Raw genomic sequence first — 15,115 nt, 5'->3', positions numbered from 1 at the left:
AGAATCCTTGCAGCATAATAGCTGATACCTCAGGTTCTAGGTCATTTAGATATGGTTCCCATACTTTGTAGAACTGATCTGTTTTAGAATGCAATGTACATGTCAAATATTCCAGTGGCACCCATTAAAATAGTATCTTATGCCAATCTTTAATAGAAGGAACCTTATCACTAATCCACTGTAAGAGGATGTTTTTCCTCGCTGCAAAGGTAAGGAAATTGTAAAGCCTCCTCTTACCCACAGAAATAACATGCCTTCTAGGGAGACCTAACAGTAAAGAAACTTGGTCCAATTCTAGATCTTTTCAATTTCTTGCAGAAGACCAGACCAGTATCTTTGTAATTTGGAACATGACCATAAACAATGTGTTAGGGAGCCTGTATTAGTTTTACATTTAAGACACTGAGGAGAAGAGGAAGAGGGGCTAAAAGCATGTCTGCGATTTTGGAATATATGCAATCTGTGTATTATTCTTAATTGAATTGCTCTAGTACGATTACATATAGATATTGTTTTTGCATATTTCCAAATGTCCTCCCACATCTCTTCGTCAATAGTAACAGACAATTCTTTCTCCCACACTTGTTTCACCCTCTGTGTGTCAACAGCAGAAAAGGACCTTAAAGCATTATAAAACAAACTTATAGACATTTTCCTTTGTGGGGAAAAAAGCATTATTTCAATGACAGACACATCAGGGTTGCCAATTAAGGTGGTGCTCTTCAAAATATAATGTCTTACTTGTAGAAAGCGGAAGAAGTCCTGCTTTGGGAGTCGGTATTTCTCGACCATCTGTTCAAATGACAATAAAATCTTATCTGCAAATAAATAATTTAGTCTGCCTATGCCCTTATTAAGCCAAAAGGTAAAGCCAGTATCCAGCAGTCCTGGACCAAAATCTGGGTTGTTAAGAATTGGGGTAAGAGCAGAGGTTAGTTTGGACCTTCCCAAAAAACGTTGAACTGACCTCCATACTTTGAGTGTGTTAAGTGTAATGGGATTATTGCAGTGATCTTTTACAGACTTGAAACTTCTCAAAAATAAAAGATCCTGTAAGGGGTATTTTGAAAAGAAGTCTCAATGTCTAACCAAATAGAGGAGTCATCATTTGTGATCCAGTCAGAAATATAACATAGGTAGGCACACCGCTGATAGAACCTAATTGTTACGGATACAGGTAGTGCGTATCCTGTATGTGTATTTCTTTTCTCTCCTCCTCACAGGTGGCAATCATCACTCACCAATCAGTCATAAATCAGAAGACACCTGCACCTTTTCACTTACCCTATCACAGCCCCTTTCCCTTGCTTTAAAAACCCAGCCAGTTGTTTTCTCAGCAGTTCAATCTCACTCTCTGTAGCTCAAGCGCTCTGTGTCCATTTTGCTCTCATTGAATACAGATCTTGCTTTTGTTTTGCAACTACATGTCACTTTGTCCGTCAGCCTGTGAGTGTTGTTTCTGGTTAAAGTGTTGACTGTTTGTTTGTTGGTGGGAAAAGGTGGTACCAAGACAAGTCGCCCATGGGCCTACATTACCCGAAAGGAATACTTTGTCTAAGTACCCTAGTTAGAACTGGGCGGACCACCCACTGTATTTTTGGTTAGTTAGCTGTACTGAAGTAGGCTAGTCTAGCTTAGGGGTGTTTTTGGATTATTGTTTCTTTCCTTGGGTCCAGCTCAGCCCCTCTTCCCGCCCCCCTTTACCGTGTGTTTAAAAATAAACCTTTAGTGTTTGACGGTAAATTTAAGTTGTCTGTGGTTTTTGTTCTCACTGTTCCTTTCCACTATTATAACTTGCATGGGTTATGTTACGAGTCTCGTTTCCATACCCCCCCCCCCCCCAGACTGCAGGGCCAAAGGCATTCGTAACACTAATATTAAGCAGATCCAAGCCGCCCATAGAACTTGGCAGCAGCAATATTGCCATCTTAAGTCTTGGCTTGAGTTTACTCCATATAAAGGAACTTAGCCATCCATTTACATCCTTTATTACCTTATTAGAGAGTGATACTGGATCATTTGGATTGGGTAAAGTGTTCATTTTCAAGAGGGATATTCTACCCAACCATGAAATCGGAAGAGTTCCAGCGCTCCAGATCCTGTCTTTATTGTATCAAACAAGGGAACAAAATTGGCTTTGTACATTTGTTGGAATTTAGGAGTTACAAATATACCCAGATACGTAAAACCTGAGGGAGAACATTTAAAAGGAAAGGGAGAGAAGTTTTTGGTACAGAATGAAGGTTACCTCGTGGCATAGCCTCTGATTTACTTAAATGAATCTTGTAGCCTGAGAATTTGCTGAATAATATTAACGAGATGTAATTGAAGTCTCGGGGCTAGAGATGAATATCAGGATATCAGCATACAAGCTTATTTTATGGTGAGCAGCCCCTGTATAGCAGGTGTTACCCTGATGGCCTTGGCCAGTGGTTCCATAGCAAGTGTAAATAAGAGGGGACAGAGGACAGCCCTATCTGGTACTTCTGTGTATAGAGAAGCTATTTGACCTTAGCCCATTAGTGAGGACAGCAGCCTGAGGATCATCTAAAACTTTCACCCATTTTATAAAGTTGTCCCCTAGACCAAATTTAGTCAGAGCAAAGAATAGGTAAGACCACTCCACACGGTCAAATGCTTTCTCAGCATCTAGGGAGAGCACAAGGCCATCCATAGCACTTCGTTGGTAGGCTTGAATTACATTGTTACATGACTTACGGCCTGACATTGTTACATGACTTACGGCCCTTAATGAAGGTGGTTTGCTCTCTTTTCACAATAGGTGGCAGTGAGTCCTCTAATCTTGTGGCTAGAATTTTAGAAAGCAATTTTCTATCCACATTCAGAAGGGAGATGTGTCTGTACAATTTGATATTTTAATGGACAAAACATTTGCGTTTCTTTCAAAAACAAGGACATTTCTAAGTGACCCCAAACTTTTGAACCGTAGTGTATACAGTGTTAAAGATATCTGAGATGAGTCAATTGATTTCAAAGCGACTGGAGCTACCAGTAAAATCAATTCAGCATGGAGGCAGGTGTTTGCATGATAGCACAAGATCACGTTGGTGTTCTAACGCTGCTCTCAGAGCCCTTGGGTGAATCCATGGGGAAATGATATGTGCAGCAGCATTCTAGGCTGCGAGGTGTGTGCTCTCGCATACACTATACCAGCTGTATGCCTAAGGGAAAGGTGGGAACAAACATGGTAAGATATGATGGTCCATTTCACCGGAGTGCAGATAATCCTCAAGCCACCCCATCTGTTGAGTTTGGCATGGGGAAAACATGAATCATAGATTGGAGGATACATTGAAGCACATGCTAAAAATGACAGGGAATGAAGTTAAATGAAATGTTTTGATATTTATTTTTCTCTCATCCCATTAATTGGTATTCAATAAGAAACATGCTCATACGCCACCTTGGAAGATGCTCCCTCTTGCCTGATGTGAGCTTTATCGACAAATGCATTCAGCGTGTCACTCAGGGACTCAAATACCTTCACAATGGGAATGCCAATAATGAACACTTCAATGCTGTCTTTTAAACAAAAGGTGACCTGCCTAAATTACTATCACATATATAGTCACGTCTATAGCCATACAGTGCTTTGAAAGACTGGTCATGGCTCACATCAACACCATCATCCCAGACAACCTGGACCCAGTCCAATTTGAACACCGCCCCAACAGATCCACAGATGACGCAATCTCTATTACATTCCACACTTCCCTCACCCACCTGGACAAAAGGAATACCTATGTAAGAATGCTATTCATTGACTACAGCTCAGCATTCAACACCATAGTCCCCTCCAAGCCCATCACTAAGCTCAGAACCCTGGGACTGAACACCTCCCTCTGCAACTGGATCCTGAACTTCCTGATGGGCCTTCCCCAGGCAGTGAGGGTAGGCAACAACACATCTGTGAAGCTGACCATCAGCACTGGGGCCCCTCTGGGGTGTTTGCTTAGCCCCTCCTGTACTCCCTGTTCACCCACAACTGCGTAGCCACGCATGATTCTAACACCAAGTTTGCTGATGACACGACGGTGGTAGGACTGATCACTGATGACAAAATTAAAATGTAAGACAAAGGAGCTGATCGTGGACTACAGGAAATTAAGGAGTGAGCACATCCACATCGATGGGGCTGTAGTGGAGCGGGTCAAGAGCTTTACATTCCTCTGTGTCCACATCACTAAGGAATTAACATGGTCCACACACACCCACACAGTTGTGAAGAGGGAATGACAGCACCTCTTCCCCTTCAGGAGGCTGAAAAGATTTGGCATGTGCTCTCAGATCCTCAAAACGTTCTACAGCTGCATGATTGAGAGCATCCTGACTGGCTGCATAACTGCTTGGTACGGCAACTGCAGGTCACCCAACAGCAAGGCACTACAGAAGGTGGTGAGTTAGGCCCAGTACATCACCGGGGCCATGTTCCCTGCCATCCAGGACCTCTATACCTGGCAGTGTCAGAGGAAGGGCAAAAAAATTGTCAAAGACTCTAGCCATCCAAGCCATAGACTGTTCTCTCTGCTACCGCATGACAAGCGGTACCAGTGCACCATGTCTGGAACCAACAGAACTACTTTCTCACATTAGTTTGTTTGGGCGAGTAACTCTTTAAACTGGCCCCAAGCCATTCACAATTGTTATTGTACTTTGTGCTATTTTCTCAATGACTCCTTCGCACTTTGTTGAATATGAACTTGCTCGTTTATGGGACCGTGGGACAGACAATGTTGTTCCCACGTTCGCGACTCTAATGCTCTATTGGTTACACAGACTCTTGGCTTCCCATCCTATTCTATCCCTCTCTCGCCGGCTTTGTATTCATGTTACCTGATGAAATTGCTATACAACATCTTGTTGCCATCTGATGCACGTTCAAATGTCATAAAAATCAACAATGCGAAGCTCTCCCTGTCCCCTGCTGTGCCCTGATTGTATTACTGCTGATGATATGTGGAAATGTGCATGTACACCCTGGCCCATCTACTGTTGCAAGACCCAATTCTGATTTCTGCTTCACTGATTTCTTCGCTTGTAAAAGCCTTTTTGCACATTAACATTAGGAGATAATTACCTAAAATGTATCAATTGAAAGTGTGGGTTCACAGCTTCAATCCAGATGTGTTGGTCAAATAAAATGTTATTCATCGCGTATATGTATTTTGCAGATGTTTTCGTGGGTGTAGCGAAATGCTTATGCTCCTAGCTCTAACAGTGCAGTCAGTAATACCTAACAATAAAACAACTCCTGTAAATCCCCAAAAATGTAAAGAAAGGAATTAAGAAATATAAGTATTAGGAGCAATGTCAGAGTCTGGAATATAAATATATTGTAAATGATGGTGTGTGTGTGTGTGTGTGTGTGTGTGTGTGTGTGTGTGTGTGTGTGTGTGTGTGTGTGTGTATAGACATTATGGACTAATTTCTGAATTGAAAAGGTGTGTACAGCAGTAGTTACACTACCGGTCAAAAGTTTTAGAACACCTACTCATTCAAGGGTTTTTCTTTACTTTTACTATTTTCTACATTGTAGAATAATAGTGAAGACATCAAAACTCTGAAATAACACATTTGGAATCATGTAGGAACCAAAAAAGTGTTATATTTGAGATTCTTCAAATATCCACCACCCTTTTCCTTGACAGCTTTGCACAGTCTTTGCATTCTCTCAACCAGCTTTACCTGGAATGCTTTTCCAACAGTCTTGAAGGAGTTCCCACATATGCTGAGCACTTGTTGGCTGCGTTTCCTTCACTCTGCGGTCCGACTCATCCCAAACCATCTCAATTGGGTTGAGGTCGGGGGACTGTGGTGGCCAGCACTCCATCACTCTCCTTCTTGGTAAAATAGCCCTTACACAGCCTGGAGGTGTGCTGGGTCATTGTCCTCTTGAAAAACAAATTATAGTCCCACTAAGCCCAAACCAGATGGGATGGCATATTGTTGCGGAATGCTGTGGTAGCCATGCTGGTTAGGTGTGCCTTGAATACTAAATAAATCATATACAGTGTCACCAGCAAAACACCCCCACACCACCTCCTCCATGCATTACGGTGGGAAATAAACATGCAGAGATCATCTGTTCACCCACACCGTGTCTCACAAAGACACGGTGGTTGGAACCAAAAATGTCCAATTTGGATCCAGACCAAAGGACATATTTCCACCGGTCTAATGTCCATTGCTCGTGTTTCTTGGCCCAAGCAAGACTCTTCTTATTGGTGTCCTTTAGTAATGGTTTATTTTCAGCAATTCAACCATGAGGGCCTGATTCACAGTCTCCTCTGAACAGTTGATGTTGAGATGTGTCTGTTACTTAAACTCTGTGAAGCATTTATTTGGGCTGAAATTTGAGGCTGGTAACTCTAATGAATGTATCCTCTGCAGCAGAGGTAACTCTGGGTCTATGGCGGTCCTCATGAGAATCAGTTTCATCATAGCGCTTGATGGTTTTTGCGACTGCACTTGAAGAAACTTCTTGAAATGTTCCATATTGACTGACCTTCATGTCCTAAAGTAATGATGGACTGTTTCTCTTTGCTTATTTGAGCTGTTCTTGCCATAATATAGACTTGGTCTGTTACCAAATAGGGCTATCTTCTGTATACCCCCCCCCCCCCCCCCCCCCCACCTTGTCACAACACAACTGATTGGCTCAAACACATTAAGCAGGAAAGAAATTCCACAAATGTACTTTTAAGAAAGCACACCTGTTAATTGAAATGCATTCCAGGTGACTACCTCATGAAGCTGGTTGAGAGGATGCCAAGAGTGTGCAAAGCTGTCATCAAGGCAAAGGGTGGCTATTTGAAGAATGTCAAATATAAAATGTTTTGATTTGTTTAAAAATAAATGCTTACTACATGATTCCATGTGTTATTTCATAGTTTTAATGTCTTTACTATTATTCTACAATGTAGAAAATAGTAAAAATAAAGAAAAACCCTTTAAGTATTCTACATTTTTTTGACCGGTAGTGTACATAGGATGCCTTGACTAGAATACAGTAAATACTTATGAAGTGGGTAAAACAGTATGCAAACATTAATTAAAGTGACCAGTGTTTAATCAAATGTATTTATAAAGCCCTTTTTACATCAGCAGATGTCACAAAGTGCTTATACAGAAACCCAGCCTAAAACCCCAAACAGTAAGCAATGCAGATGTAGAAGCACGGTGGCTAGGAAAAAGAGAGAGTGGGAGAGAGAGAGGGTCTGGGCCAAGGTAGAACGTCTGGTGAACAGGTCAGGGTTCCATAGCCCCAGTCAAAACAGCAGAAATTGGATCAGCAGCACGACCAAGTGGACTGGGGACTGCTAGGAGTCATCAGGCCAGATAGTCCTGAGTCATGGTCCTTGGGCTCAGGTCCTATTCCCTCTTCCTCAGAGAGGGAGAGAGAGAAAGATGGGACCACACTAAAGTTCACACAGGACACCAGTTAACCTCTATGGGACCGGCGGGACGAATTCGTCCCACCTACGTAACAGCCAGTTGAATCCTGTGGCGCGATTTTTAAAACGTTTGAAATGCTATTACTTCAATTTCTCAAACATATGACTATTTTACAGCTATTTAAAGACAAGACTCTCGTTAATCTAACCACACTGTCCGATTTCAAAAAGGCTTTACAACGAAAGCAAAACATTAGATTATGTCAGCAGAGTACCCAGCCAGAAATAATCAGACACCCATTTTTCAAGCTAGCATATAATGTCACAAAAACCCAAACCACAGCTAAATGCAGCACTAACCTTTGATGATCTTCATCAGATGACACACCTAGGACATTATGTTATACAATACATGCATGTCTGTTCAATCAAGTTCATATTTATATCAAAAACCAGCTTTTTACATTAGCATGTGACGTTCAGAAAAAGCATACCCCCCGCAAACTTCCGGGGAATTTACTAACAATTTACTAAATTACTCACGATAAACGTTCACAAAAAGCATAACAATTATTTTAAGAATTATAGATACATTACTCCTCTATGCACTCGATATGTCCGATTTTAAAATAGTTTTTCGGATGAAGCACATTTTGCAATATTCTAAGTACATAGCCCAGCCATCACGGGCTAGCTATTTAGACACCCACCCAGTTTAGCCTTCACCAAAATCACATTTCCTATAAGAAAAATGATCTTACCTTTCCTGTTCTTCGTCAGAATGCACTCCCAGGACTTCTATTTCAATAACAAATGGAGGTTTGGTCCCAAATAATCCATCGTTATGTTCCATCAGCGACGTTTTGTTCGTGCGTTCTAGACACTATCAGAATGGTAAATCACAGTCGTGCGCATGGCGCAGAACGTGACAAAAAATGTCTAAATATTCCATTACCGTACTTCGAAGCATGTCAACCGCTGTTTAAAATCAATTTTTATGCCATTATTCTCGTAAAAAAGCGATAATATTCCGACCGGGAATCTGCAATTAGCTAAACAGCCGAAGGAAAATACTGCACGGGGTCGAATCGGGCACGCGCCTAATTCCATTGTCCTCTGATGGGCCACTTGGAAAAGGCGATTCTGTGTTTCAGCCTGAGGCTGCCTCGTCATCGTTCAGGTTTTTCCCGGGTTCTGAGAGCCTATTGGAGCCCTAGGAATTGTCACGTTACAGCTAAGATCCTGACTCTTCAATAAACAGAAGCAAGAACAACAACACCTTGTCAGACAGGGTACTTCCTGCATGAAACCTTCTCAGGTTTTTGCCTGCCATAGGAGTTCTGTTATACTCACAGACACCATTCAAACAGTTTTAGAAACTTTAGGGTGTTTTCTATCCAAACCTGAACAATAATATGCATATTCTAGCTTCTGAGTTGTTGTAGGAGGCAGTTAAAAATGGGCACATATTTTTTCCAAAATTCTCAATACTGCCCCCTAGCCCGTAGAGGATAAGGCAGGAGAATTTAACCAGATAGGACAGACTGACCCTAGCTTCCCGGCACATGGACTATTGCAGTATAGACACTGGAGCCTGAGACAGGGAGGGTCCGGGGACACTGTGGCCCTGTCCGACAATACCCCTGGACAGGGCCGACCAGGCAGGATATAACACCACCCACTCTCTGTGTGGATGGACCATTTCAGGTTGTCAGATGCCCTAAGCTCTCTACTGGCCCCGTACACTAAGTCAGAATTTTTATTGCTAGGTGAATTAAACTGCCACATGCTTAAACCAACTCACCAAGTCTTAAAACAATTAGACTCCCTAAATCTCTCAGATAATTACCAATCCCTTAAGGTATAATCCTAATAGGTATCAGTCTGTTTTCTGAAATGACTGAAGTGATCACTGATTTATGCCCTGTGCTCATAATGGCTGCTCAGTTAAACGACCTATCCTGATTTGTCACATTCTTTAAAAAAATAATTTCAGTGGTATTGTTAACAAGAGAATTTGAATTGAAAACAGGTTCAGCCCCTGGTTCGACTGTGATCTGGCAGAGTTAGTCCACCTCAAGAACACCATTTGGCGAAAGGCTCGGCACACAAATACTCAGGCTGACTGGCTGTCGTTCAGGCAAATAAGAAATAACTGCACTCAGTCTATCCGGAAGGCCAAAGTTAGTTACTTTAAGGAGCAGTTCACAATCTGTGGGTCTAACCCCAAGATGTTCTGGAAAACGGTGAAAGACCTTGAGAATAAACCCTCCTCACAGCTGTGCATGTCCCTTAATATTGATGTGGTTGTTACTGAAAAATAGATTATGGCTGCTCTTTAATCACCACTTCATTGAGTCAGGATTCCTATTTGACTCAGCCATGCCTCCTTGCCCGTCCAACACCTACTCATCTCCCAGCCCTTCTAATGCGACTAGTCCTGATGCTCCTCCCTCTTTTTCCCTGCCACACAGCTTCTCCCTGCAGGCGGTCATTGAGTCTGAGGTGCTAAAGGTGTCATGGTTCCTCCTGTCACCAAAGGACCCTCCTAGAGACATTAACAACTCTCAGGTGTGTCCTATTTATTGATTATGATTTCCCTGTTAAAAAAGGTGTTCTCTGTTGTCCTTTGCTGAAGCTTGAATTATGTTCTGTGTGCATTTTTCACCTGAGTGAGTTTGAGACTTAGTGTTTTGTTGTTTTCCCAGTGTTACTGTGATATCTTATGGTTTCTCAGTAAAGTATTATGTTTATCCTTAACCGCTGATTCCTTGTCAGATCTCTTTTCTGCACTTGGGTCCAACCTCACCATGTGTAACGGCTGTCGTATAGAGGGGACCAAAGCGCAGCGTGTTGAGTGCTCATGATGAAATGTATTAACTCAAAACACTAATGACAAAATAACAAACGGAAAACGATCAACTCACAGTTCTGTCAGGTACAGAGACTAAACAGAATGCAATTGCCCACAAACACAGGTGGGGAAAAAAACTACTTAAGTATGATCTCCAATTAGAGACAACGAGGACCAGCTGCCTCCAATTGGAAATCATCCCCCAAAAAAACTGAAATAGAAACCTAGAACTTAAACATAGAAATAGAAAAACACAAAACACCCCATCACGCCCTGACCTACTCTACCATAGAAAATAACCTCTTACTATGGTCAGGACGTGTCACAGAAAATGTTGTACTCCTCACAGAAAATGTTGTATGGGAGAGAATAGGACCAAGGCGCAGCAGGTTTGTGGATACTCATGCTTTTAATGGTAAAACAAAAGGGCATCCACAGGAAAAACAAAATAATAGACAGTACTCACGACACGAACAGTTTTGCAGGCTCTCAAACGCAATGCAAAAACAATTCCCCACAACCCCAAAGAAAAACACACACACCTATATAGGACTTCCAATCAAAGGCAACTATACACACCTGCCTTCAATTGGAAGTCCCAATCACCAACACAACATTTAACAAACACAAACCACCTGCCACATCCTGACCAAGACTAAGCAATACGCCCTCTGCTGGTCAGAACGTGACAGTACCCCCCCCCCCCCCTCAAGGTGCAGACCCCGGGATGCACCTAAAAAAAGAAAAACACAAGAAAATCCCCAATACCCCAACAAAACCAACAAACAATAACCCCTAAACAATAAGGGAGGGAAGGGAGGGTGGCTGCCGTCACCGAAGGCACTGTGCTGCACCCTCCCTCCCCAACCCACCTATCCTGGAGGTGGCTCAGGTGCAGGACGTGGACTTTGTTCCACCTTTGGCGTTGCCCACTTCGGTGGCGCCGCTAGCTGCGCCGGGCAGACGTGCCACTCGGGCTGACCCTGGCAGACGGACCACTCGGGTTGGGCCGGAGGACAGGAGGGCCACTCGGGCTGGGCCGGAGGACCGGAGGGCCACTCGGGCTGGGCCGGAGGACCGGAGGGCCACTCGGGCTGGGCCGGAGGACCGGAGGGCCACTCGGGCTGGGCCGGAGGACCGGAGGGCCACTCGGGCTGGGCCGGAGGACCGGAGGGCCACTCGGGCTGGGCCGGAGGACCGGAGGGCCACTCGGGCTGGGCCGGAGGACAGGAGGGCCACTCGGGCTGGGCCGGAGGACAGGAGGGCCACTCGGGCTGATCCTGACTGACGGGCCACTCTGGCAGCTCCGGGCAGTCGGGCCACTCTGGCAGCTCCGGGCAGTCGGGCCACTCTGGCAGCTCCGGGCAGTCGGGCCACTCTGGCAGCTCCGGGCAGCTCTGGTGACTTACGACTGGCGGGCAGCTCTGGTGACTTACGACTGGCGGGCAGCTCTGGTGACTTACGACTGGCGGGCAGCTCTGGTGACTCTTGACTGGCGGGCAGCTCTGGTGACTCTTGACTGGCGAGGCTGGGCTGATGGACTAGACTCCTGATGCGTGGGGCTGGTACTAGATGTGCCAACCTGGAGACACGCACCTCAGGGCTAGTGCGGGGAGCTGGCCTGGGGCTCCATCCTTGCCCCATCAAACAGCCCTTGTGCCCCCCCCCCCAAAAAAATCTTGGGGCTGCCTCTCTGGTTCCCTTAACTTGTCCTCCCAGGTCCATCCTTCCTCCTCATTCGTCCGCTGCTTGGTCCTTTGGTGGTGGGTAGTTCTGTCACAGAAAATGTCGTACTCCTCACAGAAAATGTCATATGGGAGAGAATAGGACCAAGGCGCAGCAGGTTTGTGGATACTCATGCTTTTTACTGACAAAACATGTAAGGCATCCACTTGAAAAACAACAAAAATAGACAGTACTCACGACACAAACAGTTTTGCAGGCTCTCAAACGCAATGCAAAAACAATTCCCCACAACCCCAAAGAAAAACACACACACCTATATAGGACTTCCAATCAAAGGCAACTATACACACCTGCCTTCAATTGGAAGTCCCAATCACCAACACAACATTTAACAAACACAAACCACCTGCCACATCCTGACCAAGACTTAGCAATACGCCCTCTGCTGGTCAGGACGTGACAGGACGTGACACCATGTCACAAAAGGAGCTCCTTAAACTTGACCCTAAAAAAAACACATGGTTCAGATGGTTTAAATCCTTTATACTTTAATGTTGCAGCCTCTCTCTCACACCTTTTTAACCTGTCTCTCCTCTCTGGGGAGGTTCACAGTGCTTGGAAGGCATCCTTTCATTTAAAGGGGGATCCTAATTGATATTGACCAATTTCTATCTTGCCCTGTTTATCAAAAGGGTTGGATAAACTTGTTAATAATCAACTGACTGGCTTTGTTGATGTCTATAGTATTCTCTGTCTGGTATGGAATCTGGTTTCCACTCTGGTTATGGATGTGTCACTGCAACATTAAAGGTCCTAAATGATGTCACCACTGCCCTTGACTCAAAGCAATGTTGTACTGCTATCTTTACTGACTTGGCCAAAGCTTTTGATACGGTAGACCATTCCAATCTTGTGGGTCAGCTAAGGAGTACTGGTGTCTCTGAGGGGCCTTTGGCCTGGTTTGCTAACTACCTCTCGCAAAGAGTGCAATGTGTCAAGTCTGAACATCTGCTACCTCAGCTCCTGCCTGTCACCAAGGGAGTACCCCAATGCTCAATCCTAGGCCCCACCTTTTCTCAATTTACATCAACAACATACAGTAGCTCAGGCTCTCTTCCATTTATATTCCATTTATATCAGATGCCTGGATTTTGCGTTGAACGCTCCACAACAAAGCTTTCTTAACGTCCAGCAAACTTTCTCTGCCCTTAACCTTGTTCTGAACATCTCCAAAACAAAGGTCATGTGGTTCGGTAAGAGGAATGTCCCACCTCTGAGGGTTTAGGGCTTGAGGTAGTAATCTCGTACAAGTACTGGGAGTATGGCTGTCCTTCTCTCAACACATATCCAAAGCTATACTTGGTTTCCTTTATCGTAAATGCTCCTCTTTCACCCGAGCTGCCAAACTAAGCCTGATTCAGATGACCATACTACCCATGCTAGATTACGGAGACATGATTTATAGATAGGCAGGTAAGGGTGCTCTTGAGTGGCAATATGTTCTTTACCAGGGTTCTCCCAAGTGGCGCAGCGATCTCAGTGCTAGAGGGGTCACTACAGACCCTGGTTCGATTTCAGGTCTTTTCACAACCGGCTGTGATTGGGAGTCACATAGGGTGGCGCATAATTGGCCCAGCGCCGTTAGGGTTTGGCCGGGATAGACCATTGTAAATAAGAATTTGTTCTTAACCGCTTAGCACTACTGTCAACTCTAGGGATGGGCACAGTTATTCAAATATCCGAATGGACCTTAGTATTCAATTATTTGCAAGAGTATCCATTTTTTAATAAGCAAAAAAATATATAGGCCTATTTTAATGAAAAGGTTTTGTCTAAATGGTCTATGTGACATTGTTACATACTGTACAATGATAGTCCATGACATTTTAATAAAACAACAGTTTTATGAGTGAGCTCAATAAAAAGACAAACTGGTAGCCTACACACTTTTCACGTGTAGCGTGTTATTGTTGGTCAACCAAAGCAGCACATTTTTTTATGAATGCAAAATGGTATTAGAATTACGGAATGAAGTTGGCTAAATGATAAATAGTAGGCTACAATGATCAACCAACAGGTAGGCTGTTTAATAATCATAATGTGCAATACAACATGATAACAACACAACATGATAACAACACAACAACAACATGGCAGCAGCACAAACATGGTACAAACATTGTTATGCAGACAACAGCATGAAGGACAAAAAGATGGCGACAACACTTGTGAAACAGCCACAAGTGTCAGTACAATCCTAGAAAAAAAGGTGCTATCTAGAACCTAAAAGGGTTCTTTGGCTGTCCCCATAGTAGAAACCTTTGAAGAACCCTTTTTGGTTCCATGTAGAACCCTTTCCACAGAGGGTTCAACATGGAACCCAAAAGGGTTCTAACTGGACCCTAAAAGGGTTCTCCTATGGGGACAGCCTTTTGGAACCATTTGTTCTAAGAGTGTAAGAGTCTTTGAATGCAGAGATGAAGATAACTGTCCAGTTTGAGTGTTTTTCCAGCTCGTTCCAGTCGCTAGCTGCAGCAAACTGAAAAGAGAAGCGACCCAAGGACGTGTGTGCTTTGGAGACCTTTAACATAATGTGACTAGCAGAACAGGTGCTGTATGTGGAGGATGCAGTAGTTATCTCAGATGGGGGGGAACGAGGCCTAAGAAGGTTTTATAAATAAGCATCAACCAGTGGGACTTGCGCCGGTTATACAGAGATGGCCAGTTTACAAAGTAGTATAGAGTGCAGTGATGTGCCTTATAAGGAGCATTGGTGGCAAATCTGATGGTTGAATTATTTTTTTATTTTTTTATTTAATCTTTATTTAACTAGGCAGTCAGTTAATGTCAATATGCCTTGTCCATTGCTGTTCTGGTTAGTGTTTATTGGCTTATTTCACTGTAGAGCCTCTAGCCCTGGTCATTATACCTTATCCAACCTCTCAGTTCCACCACCCACACATGCGATGACATCACCTGGTTTCAATGATGTTTCTAGAGACAATATCTCTCTCATCACTCAATGCCTAGGTTTACCTCCACTGTATTCACATCCTACCATACCTATGTCTGTACATTATACTTTGAAGCTATTTTATTGCCCCCAGAAACCTGCTCATTTTACTCTCTGTTCCGGACGTCCTAGACAACCAATTCTCAT

Source organism: Salmo trutta, chromosome 35 (assembly GCF_901001165.1).
Source record: "Salmo trutta chromosome 35, fSalTru1.1, whole genome shotgun sequence".
NCBI classification, from domain to species: Eukaryota; Metazoa; Chordata; class Actinopteri; order Salmoniformes; family Salmonidae; genus Salmo; species Salmo trutta.
The sequence above is the reverse complement of the archived record's forward strand: the minus strand, read 5'-3'. Positions refer to the sequence as shown.